Genomic DNA, 23,341 nt, shown 5'->3' on the forward strand with positions numbered 1-23,341 from the left:
CTCAGGCAATGGATGGATGGAGCATCATGAACTACAGTTCATGGGGAAATGTAATGAAAGCACTGCCAGGACAAACAACTGAACTTATTTGCTTCATTCATCTCTTGCTAAACTGGCCGCTGAGTTTTCGTTTCTTTCTGCCAAAGTAAACGTAAACTTGACGTGGAGGGTTGGCGGAGTTTATGATCTAGCTTTAACTCAGTTTGTCCTGCACTCGAGTCCTCTTTCAAAAAAAATCCAAAACTGTGAGTAAAACATGGTACATTAAGACTAGCAGTTGCATTAAATTGGTTTCCCTGCTGCTGCTAACTGCATCATTTTCTGACAAAATCATTGTCCTGGAAATGTACAAGGTCTGTGCGGAGATTTCTCCAACATGCATGTCTGCTTATGTGTAAGCCGATCTCTGACAAAGAAACTTAAAATCTGCATAAAACCTTAAATGTTAATTATCATAATGACATGAGGTTATATAGTTTTCTTTTCTAGGCATCTTATTGGCTAATGATGCAACAGCAGTCAAATATTCAAAGCCTTTATTTGTCAAGGTGTGTGAAGGGTACACAGGTACACAGGAGGCGTGTGGATGAAAACATCGCCGGTGTACGTACCAGATCTGCTTGGGCGGTCAGATCTACTCAGGGCCCTGCACCTGCCAATTATGTCACAGTATATGATTTGCTGGATGTTGGGGACACTATTGTGGTTGGTCTGTACAACTTGCGGAAGTAGTTTTTTTTTTTTTCAAAACAGTGGGGTTGTAGTGCTTTTCTTTACAGAAGTAATTTTTCAGCAAAGTGGGATGGTAGTTTTTCGTAGGATACACAGACAACATTCATAAAGAAATGCATCATTACCAATCGAACGGGACTTACCACAGCCTGACATTCACTTCTAAAACTCCTGAGAGCAGAAAGACCGTAATTCGGTAGTGTCAAGGTTGTTGTGGAGGTGAGGACCCAAATGCAGGAACCGGAGAAAGGAATGCAGAATAAAGAAGTTTTAATGATGTAACTTTGACTGAACTGAACTGAAGGAAAGCAAACACTAAGACAAGCATGAGCAAACACAATGAACCAGCAAACAGAACTGAAACCAAGGGCTATGAATACTGGGGAACAAAGCAAGACACAGGTAAGATGGATGAATGAACAAGACCAGGTGAAAACTATGAACAGGAACAAAGGCTACACAGAAAACAAAGCAAGGAAACTGAACAGGAAAAACTACAAAACAAAACAAATAACTAGAATGAAAAACAACACAAAATACATCCTGAAACATCACATCATGACAGGAAGGAGTAAAAAAAAAAAAAATTACATAATAAAAAATAGCATTTTGACTTAACGAGTGACTCCAGTTTAGTCCATAATTGCAATATCTTTTCACAATTTAAGCAGTTATTATACATAAGTCCCAATATAACGTTGTTTTTCTTGCTGCTTTATATGAACAAGTGTATCACTGTGAGGGCGAGCTCTGCTTGGTGGTGAGTTAAACACGTTTGAAATGTATTGCCAAGTTGCCATGACAATAAAAAGATTTATCTTCAGATTCGAAGGAGCTTCATAGGTCTGAGAAAAACATGTTTAGTTTGCCAAAGGAAATGTAAAATAAAAGCAAAAATATCTATTGATAAATTAGACACCACAAGTATCTTATTAGATTTTAATGGAGGGCAACTTAGTTTGACGTCATCGGCAGGCGATGGGACCCGAGCAGATCTGGTACCTATACCAGCTTAAAGATGCAAAACCAAGAAGTAAAATGAGGCAAAAACCCTAAATTAAGATGTAAACAACAGTCAGATTAGCAAAGAAAATTAAAAAGGAAGAGGACAGAGACACTAGCTGCGTTTCCATTACCCATAAAATTGTGCAAAACATAAATAATGAAATGACAAACAGAAATGGAAACACCTTCATTTAAAAAGAAACCCTCTCAGATATCACTTAAAAGTTTTCATGCTCTGATGTTTTGACATAAAAGTAGATCGTAAAAGTGTACTTTTTCACATTTACGTGCTGTAGAGGGTCATGCGACCAGTTCATTTCTGGTAAAGATGGCGCGATATGAAGCAAACAAGAACATAATGCTGAGTTTTAAAATGAATTAAAAAGGGAAATGAAGTGAAGAGCTTTTAAAAGCCGTGGTGAATTCTCCACAGCAAATAGAAAAATAACGCTACGTACAAACCTTGTATAAAATCTCGTCAGTCAGACAACAATCGTGAATTAATAACACAACACAATACAGTGATAAAACAACAAAGTGTGTTCAGTGAGAGGCTTCTTCAGGTCCGCTGTAAGACTGAAAGATACAGAAGATCCTTCCTGCCAGCAGCCATCAGCCTCTGGGACAAGACCTCCTCGAGTTAATTATTATTATATACTACAATATTGAATTTCCCTTTGGGATTAATGAAGTATTTTTCATTTAATTTCATTTCATTAAGCACTAAACACGTTCACCATTAGAAACATTTGCAAATCACAAATATAGTTTGTCAAAATTTCACAAATACCGCTTTTATTTAGTGAAAAATTATAATGTAAACAGTTAATAAAAACTAGAAACTGAGACAAAAAAATAATAAGAACTAAACCTAAAACCCACACCTTGGGACTTTCAAAATAAAAGATTTATGTTTGGTTTACAGAAAAAAAATAGGCTGGCAGAACACTTTCCCCTCACTCATGTTCAGTCACTTTGGACCAAAGAGTCATCATAAAGAAACAGTTTACATCATGAAAGCACCGTTATCCACTTTAATCATTAAATCGTGGTTCGGGGTTGTTGAGTCAAAACTGCATCAAACAGGCATCAGAATGACGTTGTTGAGCTTCCAAGAAGCTACAAGTTTCCCGTTTCTTCTGAAATGTTTGTTTTTTTTCTCCTCCCACAAGGATGAAGGAAACTTTACAAATGCACATCAGAACTGTGTCTTAAAATCTTCCCCGGCTTACCTCCTCAGAGCCCTTCCCCTGCTTATGTTATTGTCATCAGAGCCGTTTTGGCCCCCAGATGCCGGTTTTTTCATTAAAATGCTGAGCTGATGAACTTCGAGCCAGGGAAAGTGATGCATGGAAGCACGTCATAACGGTCGTGTGATGACTCGCTCGCTCTCTTTTTGTCATCAAAGATAATGCCATATGGGGTAATGGAGGGGACGTGTCTACCAGCATGTGTGTGTGTTAAAGGGGGGGGGGGGGGGGGGCAGAAGGGAGCTCTTCCACAATAGCAGGTTTTCACAGTTAGACCAGCTTCTTTCATCATTTCCCCAACCACCCACGTTCCGGATATCTCTAACTTTGCAGCTCCCGCCCCTCTCTGACCTCTGTTGAATGGAGGAATGTGGAGAATGCAGAAGTGAATGGGCGACTGGGGGAAGCAGCATGCAAATCAATGACGGGTGCACCATTTTCCCTTTCTCGTTCACTGGTTTTTTGGGGGGGAAATTGCACCATAAGGCCATAAAATCCCCTGCTGAAAGAATGTTATGGCATTATCCGTGCCAACTGAAGATAAAAAGACCAAACAGTCCATGTATAACATGATGTGAACTCGCACAAAAGGCATGAATGCTTTGGACTATTTTTAGAAACATTCTGCAGCCTGGTTTTTTTTTTCCAAACCACATTTTTTTTTTTTTACCAGCACCAATTTAAATAATCACTTCAAGCAGGAATTCAGCGTGACGGCCAGATCGCAGCCTGATGTTCATATAGACGAGTAAAATATTTCATCAAAGCCAATGCTGTTTCCAGGAATTTCCTCAGGATGTGGGAATTTATCTTCTGTCTTGTTCCAGGGAGTCGCTATATTTCCATATGAATGTAACATATGTTATAAATGTACTTTTTTCCTGCAGTTTTTTCTTATTTATCTTCTCATTCCCGATTGTCTCTGCTTCATGACACAAAAAAGAACAAGCCCATCCTCTCCTTTCTCATGTTATTGGGGGATTTTTGTGGTTTTGAACTAACATGAGGTGATAAAAGTCAAATTTAAGATCCAAAATCAATCCAACAGTCTGACAAAACTCCAGTCAGGGTCATAAAATAACTATTTCTAGACCCAAGAAAACAAGGATTCCTGCATCTGTCCAGATGTTCAAGGCTCTGTGAGGTCCTGTTCTCAGGAAAACGGGGTCAATCCGAGGTTACCTGCAGAGACACAAGACACTGAGACGTCCTAAATCCACACAGGATCTATGACTAGTTTTCCAACATGCATATTTAACATACTAGAAATACTGACTGGGATCCTTGGAGACACCAGGAATAAAACACTAAATGTTTTCATATTTCTTCACAGCATCACAGGTTTGCAACTGGAAACGTGTTTTATATATATCTGTTATTTAACTGCTGTTAAAGAGTGATGCTTTAAATTCAGAGCCAACAATTACGTCATTAGTGAATCAACACACGTGGATGAAATATCTAAGATGAGGGACGTGATCTCTCCACCATCTGATACTATCACACCATCACACATAATACCCACAGTATCAGTTTAACCACATTAATTGAAAATAGCTTGTCTGAAAAGGCTGCAACAGCAGCATCAATGGGTTCTTATGGAAAGTATCCCTCTGTGGAGGACAGATAGTTGCCATTATCCATGGTAGAGAGGCGAGGAGGAATGACACAAATGCAGAGCTACAGGAAAGGCGGCCATAAAAGCGAAGATTTTATTTAAAGATTAACAAATGGCGTTCCAGCGGAAGGAATTTTTCCAGAAACCGGGTTAAACTAAGAAGAAATTAACTGGAATGAGACACAGACTGGATGGTCTGATGAACTGACAGAAAACAAGGAGAGGCAGGTTTATTTGTACGGCACATTTCCTGGAAAAAAAACCCCCAAAACATTTCCAAGTGTTTTATGCAGAAACATCAAAAGCATTTCAGGTGTTGTAAAGAGAAGAATGAATGAAATGAAGATAAATAAAAGCAAGATCAGTCAAAATTTGCCAAGCAGATTTCATTCATTCATTCATTCATTCATTAATCATCCTAACCGCTTAATCCAATGAAGGGTAGCGGGGAAGCTGGAGCCTATTCCAGCAGTCTTTGGGCGAAAGGCAGGGTACAACCTGGACTGAGTCCATCGCAGCCAAGCAGATTTCATTAAAGAAAAAATGTTTTTAACTTGGATTTAAAAGTGTCGACGTTTGGTGAAAGTTTATCTAACCGCTGGCTGTTTGTTCCACCTGTTTGCAGCGAAACAACTTAATGCTGCTTCTCCATGTTTAGACTGGACTCTGATCTGGACTATTCAACGTGAGTCTTTGGATCTAAAAGCTCTGCTTGGTTTATATTGTCTGAACGTATCACAGATGGATTCCGAGCTGTTCTGGGTTTGTGAACAGTCAGCAGGGTTTTAACCCTTTAACTTCCACTCCAACAAAAAGACCAGAGAAAAATGTTTTTCTGTTTGTTTTGGACAAGAATAAACAGAATAAGTGTTTTAGCAAATGGCTAAAATGTTAAATAAAGAAGTTAATAATAATGTAACAGCAGGGAAATGGTTAATTTGGAACAGTTGTGTTATAACAAACACATAGTTTGGGTTTTACACACCCAAACCAGTTGGTAGAGATTCTCATGCAGGTTTATTTCCACAATTTTTTAAAGAAATTCATCAAAGCCACTGAAAATTTACCTCTACCAAATGGTAGACCAGGACCTCATAGGGCTAAAATCCATCCATACATATATATACATATATATATATATACATATATATACATATATACATATATATACATATATATATATATATATATATATACATATATATACATATATATATATATATATATATATATATATATATATATATATACATATATATACATATATATACATATATATATTTATATATTAATATATATATATATATATATATATATATATATATATATACATATACATATACATATACATACATACATACATACATACATACATACATACACACATATATATATATATATATATATATACATACACATATATATATATATACACACATATATATATATATATATATATATATATTATATATATATGTAATGTATATATATTTGTGTTGTGTTGCAAGAAGAAACAAGCTTCACGTGTATCTCTGCTAAACTTGTGACTTTCTACCTCTTTAGTCATCATTTACAGAGTTGGACATTTCTGTGCTGACTTTGCCATCATACTGCAATTTGCTTAGTTTAGTCAGTTTGTTACTTGATGTTTCACTTGACATTGAACTTTGAAAAAATACACTTTTGAGGATCATCAGCATGCAGCATGTTTTTAATTTATTTATAATCATCCGTGCTTAGCTAATCATTCTTTTTCTGCCACCATATGTGCCTTAGAGAAAGGTCAGGAACAGTTGAAATGAATCAGTGCGCCTGGCATCCCATTGTCCTTTGCATGTTATATGCTGACCAGTAAATATCACTCCAGCAGGTGTTTAAAAGCTTAAAATGTTCATATAATGATCACGCACACATTAAATCTGTGTCACTACACGCACTGCAGGACTTGCAGCTCTCAGCTGTTTTTTTCCTTTTATATCAGGGAAAATAAATGAGGCCAAAGTGACACTGATGTTTTCTGTGTCACAGAAGCACCTTTGAAGCCATTTGACTGATTTAATTCTTGTAATGAAGCCAGTGAGGAGTGAAAGCAGCGGCTTTGCAAACTTTCCACCCATCAGCTGTTTTTCTGATGACTACTCTCAGTGGTTCCGGTGATTATAATGTGAATCTCTTGCTAGTAGAAACTTTAACCCATAATGTTCTATTTCTTCCTGGGTGACCCATTAATCTGTTAACTAGATACTGGACTTTGCGGTATGCATGTGGATTTTTAATAAAAATTGGAGTTATATTAATATTTTATTCATCAGTTGGGTTAAAAGAGGTACATTTATGTTTGTAACTGGTTTTATCGTGCTTTATGGATACGTATAGTTTTATATAATCTGCTAATGAAAGCAAAAGCTCTGTGAAAAGTATCAGTCCAAGCACAGAACCCTGAGGAACACCATGATTACTCAATATTTACCTGAACAAACAGGAATTTTTTCAGAATAATGATTTAAACCAGCTTAATGTAGTTCCCATTATATAAAGTTCTATTTATTCATTCATTCATTCATTTTCCGAACCGCTTAATCCAATTCCGGGTCGCGGGGAAGCTGGAGCCCATCCCAGCTGGCCCTGGGCGACAGGCAGGGTACACCCTGGACAGCTCGCCAGTCCATCGCAGGGCCACACAGAGAGACGAACAACCACTCACACTCATTCCTAGGGACAATTTAGAGTAACCAATTAACCTAACATGCATGTCTTTGGATGGTGGGAGGAAGCCGGAGTACCCGGAGAGAACCCACGCATACACGGGGAGAACATGCAAACTCCACACAGAAAGGCCACTGACTGAACCCCCCACCCAGCCAAGGATTGAACCAGTGACCTTCTTGCTGTGAGGCCACAGTGCTAACCACTGCGCCACCATGCAGCCAAGTTCCATTTATTACTCATAAATATGTCATATTTGTAACTTTACAGACTAGAAATTAATAAATGTGAAACCTACATTGCTCAAGAAAAGCTCTTATAGTATAAGACATGAAGGGTCCATTACTCTGTGGTCTTTCTCTGTGTCAACATGACTAAATTTTAGTTTTCTTTTCATGCCAGGAAAGAAAATGTTTAAAATGCCAATGAAATGACAAATGCAACAAAAAGCTTTTTCAGACCTAGTTAAGCAGATTTGTACATGTTCTGACAGGCTTCATTACAATAAGCAACAATGGAGTCAAGGAAAGGTGAGAAGGGACCTGTATGGATGGGAATTTAACCGTATGACAGGCACAGCGGGCAAATGCATGTATTTTTTGATGAACTATAGGTTTGTTTTTATTAACTATTTACTAACTTTTGCTAAATTGCTGTAGTTACTGTACATGTTGCAAGTGGATTGTATCTGTTAATGTAGTTGGGTTGTGCTGCCAAGGGAGACAAATGAACCAACTTTGGACCTTAAAACGTCAAGGGAGGAAAACACGTGCAGTTGTCTTGGACGTACAGTGTATGAGAAGCTTTTTTTTTTTTTTGTCATTGCATATGAGTCTTGTTTTTTAGTTGAAGTACAAACATCTGATTTTTAAAACCCCTTTTGTCCAACTATTCATCCATTTTCTTAACCACTCAGTCCAATGCAGGGCCTTGCTGGAAGCTTGGACCTATTCTAGCAATCACTGGGCGAGTGGCAAAGCACACCCTGGACAGGTCGCCAGTTCATCGCAGGGTCACAGAGAGACAGACAATCATTCACACACACACACACTCACACACCAAGGAACAATTTAGAGTAACCAATCAACATAACATGCAAGTCTTTGGATGGTGGGAGGAAGCCGTCGTACCTGGAGAAAACCACGGGGAGAACATGAAAGCTCCACACAGAAAGGCCACAGTTTGACCCCCCGAATCCCTTATGTCACCAAATGTTAGTTTAGAAGGCTTTAGTTGCAAATGTTTCCATCTCGCCTGATCGTAGAGCATTACTAAAACATATAACGTGTTGATACATGATTACTAACATCATGTTGCTTTACTTTTGAGATGTTATTCAAACCTTTACTATTACAAATAAATTGAGTAACTTCAGAAATGTGCTACTCCTCCATGAAGGAGTAATTTCATCTCACAGGAGAAACGTAACAGGAAAATATTATTAAATGCTTCAGATTCTTGAGAAATGATCGCATTCCCATTTCTGTGAAATGTATCAGTAAATTCTTTCCGATGGAACCACTTTGTCATCTATTTATAGCTGTTTGTTCATAACTTTAGGCAGAAAAATGGCAGTTTATCAAAGTTCAGTCATGTTTTATATAGAAATCTTGAGCAGAACATGTCCGTCAAGCAGGATGAACTGGAAGTCCGGTGCAGATGCATCCTCCTCTTTCCACTTTCACTTCAGCTTCTTATCATGTTTCCTGCGTGTAGAAAAAACCTTTATCTCACTCGCACAGAGCAACTTTGTTTACACATTTCATTACAAATGAAACATTTAGACATTTTTATGAGGATTGCAGGAAATAGATTCCTTCCTTAAAAGGATGAATTACCTTTCACTCCTTAAAACATTAGTCACGGCAACTTCTCGCGTCAGCCGGAGATGTTGAGTACGGCAGCTCGGCGAGACAGTGAGTAGCTTGTGATGTGTTGAAAATGTCCAGGTTCCTTATCAGATTATGAATCAATGTCTCCATTTTTCAGTCTCTCATCAGTTTAGTGTCTGTTGAGAGGAAACAAACCTCACATTCACCCTCCTGGAAAGCTGTGGGCGGAGCAGGGAAAACACAGGTTCAACAAGCCAATTACTAAAGGTTATCTAGACCTGACACGTAGATAAACAGTTGCTTAACAGGAGTTACTAATTATTAAACTTAAAATTGATTTAATATGAAAAAAGACACCCAGGAAATCTGTGAATGTGAGTTAGACATGATGGAATGAAAAAGCGAAGTTGTGTATTCACTGCTTTTCATGTGTGAATAAAACCACAGCAGTCGTTAGTATGTAGATCATAAACACCACATCAAATATACTGGAAAGCAACATGATGACAAGACTGGAACACCACAAACTGGTTATTAAAATACAACTATCATAAACATAAATAAACCTTTTAATGGTTTGAGACGAAGGAAACCATCAGAGTATGATGCATTCCCTGAGACGTTTTGCAATCATGTAGTTTTTATGTTTTTTTTCTGCTTCCTTAACTTTCTCTGCTTCTCTGTTTGTTGACGTTAACTATTTCCTTTACCATGATGAACCTTTTTCTCTTTTCCTGGGAATGCAGACGGTAGAGCTGCAATGCCTTCCATGTTCACTCCAGCCATGTGTAGCAGCACGCAGTACGACCTCGGTTAACCCTCCTTCATCTTCCCTGAGCGACCAGAGCGACGTTCTGAATGAAGAGAAATGACTTTTGCAAACATATTAGTTACATTTTGAGCAGAAAATAATTTTGCGTGAAGAAAAACTTAAAGCTATAGTAGGTAGTCTTCCTCAGAGACATTTTTTATTTAACTCTGGTTGAAGTGTTTCCTTGTCTGCACATTTTGTAATCATGAACAATTAGAAATATAGTTCAAATATAGTTTACTGTAAATCTGTAAAAACTCTGACCAATCCAAATCAGATTGATCCATTTGATACATTTCGGATCAAAATGAAGTTGTTTATTTCTTCTATTTTGTAAGCTATTTTGTAAGGTCTGCAGAAACTCTCAGCTGCTTCAAATCAAAGTTAAAAACTTTATTTGCAGTCTTCTATAAAAAACAACTGTTAATTCCTCACATTGACTTTTATTTCATGCATTTCATCTCATGTTTCTTCTCTTCTCATTAAATTATGGTGCCTCTTGCACCCTGCTGCAATGCTTTAAATGTTTTTATGTAAAACACACTCTGAACTGTCTTGTACATGAAATGTGTAATAGCCTACAGCTAAACCTGCCTCAGCCTTGTGTAACGCAGGGGATATTGTACTTGTTGAGCATTTTTAGAGCATTCAAGAAGAATTTATTGATCATTATGTTGTAAATGCATCAATTAGTGTCACAGCACTTTTAAACGTTCAAAATGTTGCTGTTTGCACCATCATACTTCAGGACTGCCTCCAGCTATGTTATGTCTTAAGTGCAAAAACATCCAGCGACGTCAAGCTAAGACATGTTGTAGTGATCAAATGCTGACAAGTCAAAGAAAAGCTTCCGCTTTTGCCAGAATTTCCCTGCATATCATCCCAGACGGTCGTGTCGAAACAAAACTACGTGTTCTATTGTGTCTAACGCGTTCAGCAAGTAAAGACAGATAATGTGTCAGCAAATCCTTCCTCACAGCGTGAAGGCAGGAAGGAAGTTGAAGAAAGGAAGGACTTGTCAACTCACTGCAAATTTATGAATCAACAAACGATTCAGTCACTGAATGAGGACAAGTATTGATATTTGGGTTGAAGATTCAGCTACAGGATGTCTGTTGTTTGAAGGGGAACTTTTTCAGACTGTTTTCATGACAGGTTTCCATCATGTACATCTCATACGTCTCCACATACATCATTGCATCCCGGCATCCTGACACTTAATATGCTAATAAATGAGAGGCTCATGCAGCATGCTGAGTCTCTGCAGACGATGCTGCCTGTCATGGTATCAATCAATCAATCAATCATCAATCAAACATTATTTATGAAGTGCTTTTCCAACATAAAATATGTAACTCAAAGCGCTTTACAGTTTAAAATCAGACATGAAGGAAACACACAGACAGACACATTATATAAAAAGATACCTCCAACCTCACATGTTGTGTCTTTTTAGTTCCCGTTTTTTTTTTCTTTTTTTGTAGTTTTCCATGTTTAGTTTTCTCATCTCTTGTTTTTCTGTTAAATAGCTCATCTGATTTGATTTTCTGATTCATTTCACCTGTTCCTAGTTACTCCCATGTATCTAAACCTCTTGGTTTATGTTCTAAGTTGCTGGTTCATTTTGTTAGCTCCATGTGATTTTGATAGCTTCATGTGTTTTGCTTTTGGTCATCTTGATTTTGCATCCTTGGCTCCTGTTCCTGCATTTGGTTCTACACCTCCACCATGCATTGTGACACTGCCACCTTCCATCAGCAGGTTAAAACAAATGACACCCTCTGATTGTGAATGGCTGCTGAAAAAGAAGGTGAAATAATTTCATGTTGTTTCACAGGTGAGGTTTGAATTAGACCTAGACTAGGCCTTAATCCAGAACTGCGGTGGCTTCGTGAAGTACAGACTCGTTACAGGTAAATTTGAGACCACCTGTGTTAGCATGGGTTAGCTGGACGTTGGTTACAAAACGCGGAATAGACCCAAAAAGTCCTGATCTAAATGGAAGAAACTGCAATAAAAACATGTTACAGTGTGAGGAAAGCAGCAAGACACGTGATACTTAAAGATAAATATGAACAAGTCAGGCAATGATTATTAGAAAGAGAAACCGGTTTAAAAGCATCGATGCTGACACAGAGATTAAAGTGTGTAGGCAAGAGGTGTCCAGCTTTGGCCGTCTAGTCTAGGGCCACAATCCTGCATGTTTACAGGCTGTTGGATCATTTAATTAGAGTCAGGTGTGTTGAAGCAGGAAACCTTGAAAATCATTTCACTGTTTTTGCACTAATCTAATACCTGAAATATATATTCCTGATACATACCCTCCTCTCTGTACTCTGTACAGGTATATCTACAGCTGAAATTATTATCTGGGATTGTTTGTTTCTTCATTTATTTTTATATTCTATATTTAATCTTATTTTGTTCTATGTTTTGCATTTCTGGCTGTTTTTTTTCCCTCTGAATGTTTTTGCCGCCATTTGCGGCATAAATTTCACCGCTGAGGGACAAATAAAGGAATCTTGAAACCTGCAGGACAGCGGTCCTTGAGGACAAACTGTGGACACACCTGGTGGAGACAAATGATGGCCTCAACTTCTCACAGTGAAATGAGCTGTCTGCTAAAGCGAGATATTGTGACCCCTGTCCATGGAAAAGCCTTTTTATTTGTTTCTGCAGCCTCCTGAGAACATAAAATCAGTTTTGTTTTTCCATCTACAAAGACTCACGAGACATATATTGGCCTAAGTGGTCATTTATGTCCACATGGATCCACACAGGTGGAAGTCCTGTGACCAAACAGCAACTTGTGTCTCACAGTCCATCTAACTCTACTTTCTGAGAGGATGTATCAGCGATCCATACCCTTCTTCCTGATTGTCCCTGATGCATGTGCCATTGCTGTATCAATGTAGAGAAACGGTGCTGGGTGGACAATAAGCCTGAAGGGAACCAGAGTAGTCCCCTGCAATGCACCAGTGCTGCTCGGCACCCAGTCTGGCTAGTGGTGGTCTTTTTAATTATTTAATTTGTTATTAAATTAAATAATTAAAGACTTGTATAGCACTTTTTTACTCGTAGCAAGAGTGCTCAGTTTGAATCCACCATTCAGTAACTCTTTGCTCATGGCTGATGATAGGATGTTCCATGCGTAGTCACAGGCAGACTGATGGTAATGTGGCAGCCAGTCTGTGCCGATGATCTCTCACACCATCACTGAACTTATGCATTAACATACTGGAGACACTGGAGACACAATGCCAGGTTGACTGCGATAAAGCGGGATCTGATCAAACCTGATTAATGGACAATTTGCTCTTTGACCTGAGCCATTGCCACCACAAACAATCCCATCAGATTGGTGGTTCTGTGGTAAAGGAGGGATCTGTGCCCATCTTTTTTAGTTATGTCATCATACACGATGTAGCAGGTAGAGGGCGACATCCTCCCAATCCACACTTTTGCAAACTGGAAGGGGTCCATTTGTCCAACTTGAAGTAGCGTCTGCTGAGTCTTCATGATTAGTGACATGAAGGCAACTGGTCTGAAATTTTACCAGAGCTTTACACGGTATTTATCAGCTTATTACTTAGTTACTTGATGACCTGTGTTACTGCTTTTTGGCATTAATTCTCATTACAGCATGTATTCAATATAGATTTAGTTAAAACCTGGTTGAGGAATGAAAAATAAAAATATTAACAAGTTTTATGATTTAATGGACAACTACAGTTTTTCCAGTTCCTTTTGACCCACGAGCCTCATGACCAGCATGAATTTCAGAGATGAATTCATCAGAGGAGACTGATGATGTTGGAGCGACAGCACCATCTAGCGGCCATACTGGATATGACCATGATAAAGGAGAAACTTGTGCTTCATCACTAAAACTGGTCTGAAGTGGTTTTTATTTCATTACATCATGTTAAAAGCAGATGTTTTTGTGTTATTGAGTGTTTGTGTATGTGTGTGTGTGCTTAAAGGCGATGGTAATAATCTAGCCAAAACAACTGAAGTAAAAACTTACTAAATCATTTACTGTCCTTGCAAGTGTCTAGCTGATGTGCACAAGCAAGTAGACATCTTTCAGGATCCTTTCTGGGTTGGTCACTATAAAAGGCTTGGAACTGAAGGGGTCTGGTTGTGGGTGGGTGAAAGGGGATGTGTATGTGTGTTAGTGTTTTATCTATTTTGATGTAAATTGTTTTATAATGTAAAGCACTTTGTATTGTTTTTAAGCACGAAAAGTGCTATACAAATAAAGTTTGATTTGATTTGATTTGATTTGAAGATGCCATAATCTGCCATTTAGTTTATTTGGTTCAAATCCAGACAAAGGACTTTACTCTGATTGCTGAAATGTCTCCTCTTTACATGCTGTTCCCCAAACAGAGGGATGCAGGTATAAAAATTGAAGGAAGCCTCAGTAAAACTGCATAAAAAGTTGCAGAAGTAAAAATAATTTGGACTGGTTGATTTCTGGAAGACACTACTTAAAATGTACAAATATTTCAAAACATATGATGGTTATTAATGTGGGCTGCAATCTATTCTCCTACCTGAGCATGCTGGTTAGGTTGTAGAACAAGGATGCCTGAGTGAATGGCTTGTTAGGCCTCTGTAGGGCTAAAGGAAATGTAGAGAATTCTGACATGTTGTCCAGGTATGTTGGGAAAAGGGATGTTTCTAAAAGTTGGTGGACAGTAAATCTCAAGAACTGGACTTGGGCACCCCTGTTGTAAAATACTGTGGCCAAAAGCAAAGCTTAATTGCTATGTTGATACTGTGCTGCAGATACTGCATTAACATATTTTCGATTGATCTGCCACCTTAAGATTTGCACACTCAGCATAAATTTGCAGTCATGTAATGAGTTAGAAACAGGATCCAGAAAAACTCAGATGACTCAGAAATGTGTAAAGATACAAATTTATTTAAAAACTCAAATGGTGTTGAGGATAGCAACAGTAACCTCAGTAGACTTAAATCTGTGGAGATGAATAGAACCGAAGTGCCTTGTTAAAGTTGAGCTAAATAGTTTGAACCAAGAGTTTAATTAAGATCTTTCCTGAATGAACCAGTAGATGAGCCACAAGACTGTTGGAAAATGACTTCTGAGTGCAGAGAGACAGGCCGTGCAAAATGAGAGATATTACTGGTGATTAACTGGAGATTTGAGGTTTCAGTTTTAAAACAGTGACATCTGGTGGCCAAATGAAGCCACAGCAACCTCTCCAGATGACAGCTGAGGCACTGACAGTTTCAACCTCATGCAGGCAGGAAAAGCTCTTTTCCATCACCTGCTGCTTTTGGTAACTTATTTTAAAGAATGATTATATCATTATTACATGTAAAAGCAAGTAAAATACTTGTTAGAGACACAGAGAATGCACCAGAAGTACAATGTAAGGCATTTAAAAAAATGTTAACTTTAAAACATATCTCCAACTAAAACTGAGAATAAATGTAAATGTTAGAACATTAAGGGCAAATTATTGTTTTGTTTTTTTTTGTTTTTTTTTTAGTTTTTTTTTTTATGCCAATTCGGAAAGCTCCTTTTAAAAACTGGACTAAAAGTTTATATCAACATGACCAAAGCTCCTTCCTCCTGCTGTTTTGCTACTGATCCAATATTTCTTTACAGAGCTTTTAAAAATATGAAAGATTCAAAGAAATGAAACACATTCAAATGCATTTTCAAGTGCATTTAAGTGTTTTAGATGAGAAGATTGGAAATACATATGAAAAACAGATGATCTGGCAGATGGGACAGCGAAGTCTGATCCTAAACACAAAAGCAAAACAAAGGGGAAAGGAGTCAAAGACAGCATGCAAAATCACATGAAAAAGGTCTGTTAACTTATTGCAGCCCTCATATCTGCTTAAAAACCCATTCAGAGAAGCCAAGTTCTTTAATATGACCAGACAAGCTCCATTCTCATGACTGTTGAAAATGAAAAAGCCTCATACATCTCTGTTCCTAAAAATTTCAGGTAGAAGATCTTCACATTTCATCATTTACTAAAGGATTTGTGTGACCACAGTGTTTGTGATTTCATGGAGAAGAAGGATGTCCAGGGGCGCTCCCTTTTCTTCCATCCTATTGCAAGAATAAGGTCAAACGGAAAGAACAGATAATGAAGCCACCCACAACGGTTCCTGGAAAATATGTGACCACCAGTTGCACTTCTGCGGTGAGTAACTGACCCGACTGGCACATCTGCTTTTGGGGTTTTTCTTCTCTTGTGGCCAAAACATCCCGACAAGTAATAAGACCAAAGAAACATCACACTTCCTTCTCCATGTTAAAAAAGGGGAACCACTATTCAGACAGCAGTCTATCACCCTATCTGAAACTCACTGCCTGGAACAAAACAAATTAGATCCAAATCTGCTGGGTTTTTCTAACTTGTCTTTTCTATGCATTGAAAGGTAGGGTTTTAATCATGGAAAATGGCTGAAGCAAACATTTTCAGTGCTTTTCTGTTTTTGTAGCTAGTTTCTGTATTTGCAGCATTTTTTTTTTGTATTTGCAGCTGGTTTCTGTATTTGCAGCACTTTTTTGTACTTCCAGTTGGTTTCTGTTTTTGTAGCTGGTTTCTGTATTTGCAGCACTTTTCTGTATTTTCAGCTGGTTTCTGTATTTGCAGCAGTTTTTTGTACTTCCAGCTGGTTTCTGTTTTTGTAGCTGATTTCTGTATTTGCAGCTGGTTTCTTTATTTGCAGCACTTTTCTGTTTTGCAGCTAGTTTCTGTATTTGCAGCACTTTTCTGTTTTTGCAGTTGATTTTTGTATTTGCAGCACTTTTCTGTTTTTGCAGCTGATTTTTGTATTTGCAGCACTTATCTGTTTTTGCAGCTGATTTTTGTATTTGCAGCACTTTTCTGTATTCCCAGCTGGTTTCAGTATTTGCATCACCTGTTTTTGCAGCTCATGTCTATTTGCAGGACTCCTCTGTACTTGCAGCTTTTCTGAGAATTTGTTTATGCAGCATTCTTTTCTATATGAATTGCGTTTGCACCTGTCAGCCACCATACAAACCCTTTCTTCACACTTCAGATTGCATCCAAACCACAGAGACACGCAATGCTTTTTCTCTAGGGTTTTTTTTTTTCAGCCCTGTCTGTTTCACAGGTGACAGTGGTTGTTTTTACTTTCGTGGTATAGTATTCCATTAACTGGCTGCAGTTGGAGAGTAAAGGGGATTTTAAGCAACATTGTAAAAAAAAAAAAAAAGCTCCAGGAAAATATTTACCTTACCTCTAAAGGTTTGCAGTTATTACCTTGTTATTAACCAATACCTTTTACTGATTCTCATCTGCACACTTTCATTTACTTACCTCTTTAAACTCTTAGAGTGGTGCTTTCTGTAACTTTAGATCTGAAGCTTGAGGAGTCACCTAAAAACCATTTCTTGCCACAAGAGGACAGCACAAGAACAGTAATCACATGTAAAACTAATGCCACAAACACAGATAATTAAATACATGTTTTTTTAAGAGTTATTTCAAGATTTTTGAAAATTTTTTCACAATGTAAACTTTGCACCTTCCTCCTTCTTCATTCCTTCCACTGCCTTTGCGTAATTCTAAGAGTGCAATCGCTTCCTTTTTGCAGCTCCTTTGAGCCAATCAGGTCATGCTACAACATAAACTTTTTTAATTACAGCTTTGTTTCCCAACCCAAATGCATAAACCTTTGTTTTATGCATTTTAAACATTTCTAGTTTGGTTGGTGGACAGCTGAAAGGTTGCGTGCACCACTTTAAAGTCTTTATTCTTAAATGTATTTGTGTGCAGTAGATTGGTTTTTTTAACAATCATTTCAAGGCTTGTGCCACTTTAGCTTAGTTGATCTCATTTATATATATATATATATATAACCACATTTACCACACAATCTCATTTATTTGTTTATCTACGTGCTTTGTTATTAGTCTGGATGGTTAAGTTCCATTTGTGGTCTATTTTGAGTTTTGCTTTTGCTTGATGTGAGACAAACAAGGTTTCTGTAACCCAGAAACAGAAGTCATTTAACGAAATACAGGAAGAGGCTACGGCTCATGTCAAGACTTTTTGTTATAACCTTGTTGTCATTTTGTTTTATTGTGCTAAAAAGCAAATGCACATAGAATCAAGTGGGCAAGAAAAAGTCTAAGCCTGTCATTTTGATAAATAATTAAGGGGTGTGATAATTCAAACAAACATAATGCTTCACTTTAGATTAATGATGTTTTGTTTGATAAAACTGGAAAGATGTCATAAGGCAAGTTGTGTGAAGAGGAAAGTGAAAACTCTCAAATTCATACGTTCATGCATCTGTGTGTGATTGACAGTGGAGAGAAAAAGAGAAGCAGCCACACAAAAAGGAAGACAAAACGAGATGCATGACAAAACAGAAAGAAGTGTGTGTTTGTGTGTGAACATGAACACAGACACACGTGACGTTTTTTGGTAATAAAACCTCCTGAAGTCATTGTAACTGCGTGGAACCTCGAGGGATAAATGCTCATTTCTGCCTCTGACCACTGAAACTGCAGCAGCCGACATCAGCGCCGTCAAATTGACTCATCATCTGCAGGTAACAAATACATTTATCCACATCTGACACCACAGGCAAGCTCTTCTACACCATCATTTAGGCAACATCTCCCACTCATCCTAGTGTTTTATTGACTGTGCTTCTGATAAACCTGATTGTTTCCACCATAAATTGTATTTCTAATCTGATATGGACTTAGCTGAATAAGTATGATAACTGTAACTACAGCCATCCTGGACAACACATTTAAACATTCAGACCAGGGAGAGGTGATTTCTACACATTACAATGTGAAAGTCATGAGTCATTATAAGTCTTTATATTTTGTTTCCAGTCAGCCACACCTTCTCTGAATTTTTTGGTGTTCTTGATCAATAGATCTTAAAAGATTCCTCACTGTCTTTCTTTTATTTTATTTTTCAGTTTTGGGCATTGGCTGTTTTTTTCTTTTTTTTATTTTCAGTGCAGTCTTTTTATCTGACCATTTCCTGAAGAATGTGATCTTTTTTAAGCCACCCACCACCTATTTAGTGACATTTGTCTCTACTTCAGTGACTTTTGATATATCCCTTAAATTTAAATGATATATTGTATTATTTTAAAGGTCAGTTGTTCTGAAGCCTCTAAAAATGAATCTTTTTCCCTTAAAGGGATATAATTTAACTTTTGATGCAAACATCAGCCTAATGTGAGTAATAATGGATGATTTGTGGTGTAGATATAGACGTGGGTGATGCCCTCTTCAGAAACCAGAGAGATCAATCTTTCATGTGACCTGGAGCTCTTTCCTTACAGCACTCCTACTATAAACACAGAGAGCTCTGATTTGTGCTGCTTTTCCTCCTCTTCCAATGAAAGCCTGTCATGATTGAATGTCGTAAAAAGGTGAAAATAGTGTCTGAGGAGACTGGTTTCCCTGTAATAAATGCATTTCCTGTAATTCATGTAAATCTCAAATAAGTAACAGAATGATTAGAAACTAGTCTGGTTCAGTTTTATGGTTTTTATAGGCTGTTAAATAGGAAGCAGTACTATTGTAATGTCCCATAAACTAATGGCTCATGCTGATGTTTCCATACAAAGTTATTGACATGAGTTGTGCCAAAGTTACTGCTTCATTTAATATTCAAAACCATCATTTATAGTCATGTTTTTGTTATTGGTTATTTATGTATTTTCCATGTGAGGTTCACAGATGGAGACTGTTCAATCTTGCGACACTGCCGGGGGGGTCTGCGGGAAGTTACAGGTTTAGTGCTCCTAGTAGCCAAATCTAGCATCAGGTATGCTTCTACACCTTCTTTTGTATTCAGTGAATGCGTTTTTATTAATATGTTAATGTAGCCCAACATTTTTCACCACCAATCTGCATCATAACTCACCTCTGGCAGACAGAGGTTAAGCTTCAATGGTAAATGAAGGTAAAATACTTTATATGTTATATTTCAGGTCAGGTTGACCAGTCAAAGCACTTTACTGTTTTGCATGTCACATTCACAAACACTCATATCCCAATAAACACATTGGGAACCAATGCAAGGTTCAATTCCTGGGGCATGTAGTCAGTGGTCTTCTTAGCTCTTCTTCTTGAGCTTCAGCTTAACACATGATGGTTTGTTACTCTTTTAATTAATGCTGTTTCTACAACTAGCAAGTCAGTGAGCTAGCTAGCTAGCTAGGCAGTTAGTTAGCTAGCTAGGCAGTTAGCTAGCTAGCTAGCCAGATAACTAGCTGGCTAACTAGCCAGCTAGTTATCTAGCTAAATTAAACTTTATTTATACAGATGCAACAAACAATATAAAGTGCTTTACATAATAAAAATAATTCCTGCACATTAAAATAAAGCTTTCACACACCAAAAGTATTGATTTAAAAACACACACACCGCATACTTTCCTTCACATGTGTCATAGAAGCACAACTCCCCGACGCAGACGTCTTTCAATCATAAACCTTTCTGCAAACACAATAAGTATCTTTTGTGCCTTTTTGATGCTAACGTCTCTTCTAGGCCTGCAAGCTTCATTACATTCTCCATAAAATATGCTAATTAGTGGTACAGCTCCATCAAGCAAGAAGACCGCACGAGTTCCTCAAATGTTCAGCATCGATGACGCCATCAGTCTGACGCCACCTGCCCAACATCTTCCAACTATTAATGGTTGATTTTATACGAATGTTTTCTGACAGATAACAACCATGAGGTTAAAAACTTGACTTTTAGAAAAAGGGGAACTTCAAACCAATATTTCAGCAGTGAAAGGACAAAGGTCCATCCTCTTTTCAACATGAGAATGGGACTTTAAAAATTAATATACTTTTTTTTGTTTTTAATCAAGGAAATTAAGTTTTTATCTCTGATTGATCAAAACTATGGAAATTTTTAGCTAATTCAGAAAAAAAAAAAAAATAAAGAGTAGGACTGTTTTATGCAGTTAGAGAAAACGTCCATCACAATCAGAAGTTTTATCAGATTAGCACGAGCAAAGATCTCTGTTCGCCCCATTAACTGGTTCTCAGAAAAATAGCAAGCAGCAGATAAGATGTGCAGTGTCTCATTTTAGAAAACAAAAACCACTCGCTGCATTATCAACATTCCAGCTCCTCGTTCTTTGACCCATCATACCTGTGTTCTCAGTCATCACTAAATATATTAATAACAATTTTTACTTTATCTTTCTGTTCCCTCTTTAGCAGCTAACGGGTGTAAGGTTTGACTTTATGAGCATATTTGCCATTTTTATAACTTCATTTCATCCTTAGAAACTCCATGATGCCTTGTCTTCAACACATTCCTCAACTCAGATGGAAACCATCAAACTTTGACAGGATACTATCAATGTCTGTAAAACGACTACATACCACGGATATATCACTACATATTTGTATTTGTAAAGGTCTCAGTCATCTAGATGAACATTTAGGCATCCTCCTTGCAGAACAGAAATACTGACAGATTCTGCAGAATTTGCTTAACCTGCCTAGATAAACAATGAGGACTGGAAATACAACAATGAGGCTGATTATAGGAAGTCATAAAGAAGATGACTTATTGAAAAAGCTTGTGGAATGTTTTTAATGCCAAGTTTCAGGAAGTTTTTTGCTTTTTACAAAGACTGGAGTAAATATGGACTGTATGTCGATGCGTTACTCTGCAGGGCGTATCCTCTTTTAAGCAACTACGACTGAAATTTAAGCTTTTCTGTTTCATTTCAGGATTAGTTTCTTTCATTCAGGGCTGAAAAGAGGCATGAAGTGGCTGCTTTCATGTCTCTTTTGGTTTGTGGTGACAGTTGATTTGTATTTTCCTTCACAGCATTTCTGTGCATGAGACACCGTCTATCACTGAGGCATTTTACTATGCAGCTCCCTTTGCATGGATGAAGTTTGTGAGCCTACAAAATTCACTGCCAAACTCTGCATGCTGAGTTCATGTGCAGAGTTCCCACTGCTGCACTTCTGGAGGCTGAAATGCAGATGTAATTAAGACATTTTGATGGTGTAAATTATTCAATTCTCTGCAGTACTGAGGTGTGGCAGCTGAGTCAATGTAGGGGAAACAGTGCACATGAAATGAAAAGAAGCTGATCGCTCTAAACGAATCAACAAGTCATCTTTATCTTGTCATTTTTTACTGGAGATGAAAATCTTGTGGTTTTACAAAGGCTTTTTGAAACTGACTTTCATGTTTCTTAGAAAAAGAGGAGTCAAGCTGCACAAAATTCAAGAAGTTACAAGGTTTTAATCTGAAACTTCTCCAGGACTGGAATTAAGTGGGGGAGGTTGACGGACGATCTGGTCACAGCTGAGTGATCTGATTTCATAATGGTGGTGATGAGGAGCAGGTGGGCTCCTCATGGAGTGCAGCTGCAGGCAGAGAGGCTGATAGTTAAGAACAGGAAGGCCTGAGAAGCAGGAAGAAACTGTTGCATGACAATGACTTTACTTTCAGTATGATACACGCTCCGCTCTGCGTGTGAGCAGCTGTGTGGTTGCTGCTGTCTTTGGTTTGGATTCGCTCACAAAGAGATGAATGATCTCGATTAGACACTTTACCGGTTAAACATAAAAAAATAAACTATGCAGTGCAGCAAACTGTTGTGTTTCTCATGAGTCTTTCGTGGGGAACAAATCTTTAAAGGGGTCATATTATGGTATTTGGAGTTTTCTGAGCTTTCTACAGTGTTGAATCCTCATCAGACATGTGAACGGCACTGTTTTTAATGATTGAGTTTGAGTTTGAGTTCCAGCACTCTCTCCATTCGGTTTCCATGGCGACAAAAAACGCGTCGTTTTAGAGAGTTTTTTTCTACTTGGGAATCCTTGTGACGCCCCGCTCCCATGTCTGATGAGGATTCAACACTGTAACACTGTAGAAAGCTCAGAAAACTTGAAACACCATAATAGCACCCCTTTAACATGAGAGGAAGTGCACGATACATGCAACAAGCAAAGTGTTTCTTGTAGAGATATATTTGAAATTTTCTGTGGTTTCAGGTAGTTTTATTTATTTTTGTCACTGCTGTTGGTTCAAGGTGTGAAAGCTGAGGTTAGGGATGGACATGTTTGTAAAACAGATGCCCATTTTGTTTAAACCGTTTTTAGAAGTCATTGTCTCATATTTAAATATGGCGATGTATGTAAGGGCTAATATAACATCAGAAATCAGAAAGGAATAAAGCTTTATAGCCATGCAGGGATCTAACAGGGAAATCTGACTAAAACGAGATTATTTTCCAGACAATGTGTCAGCCGGACACATCTGACTCATAAACGTTATGGAGCTACAAAGACAAACACGTTTCCATTTTGTCTGTCAAAGAGTATATTAAATCAAATCATGTGA

This window comes from Telmatherina bonti, assembly GCF_933228915.1.
Source record: "Telmatherina bonti genome assembly, chromosome: 19".
NCBI classification, from domain to species: Eukaryota; Metazoa; Chordata; class Actinopteri; order Atheriniformes; family Telmatherinidae; genus Telmatherina; species Telmatherina bonti.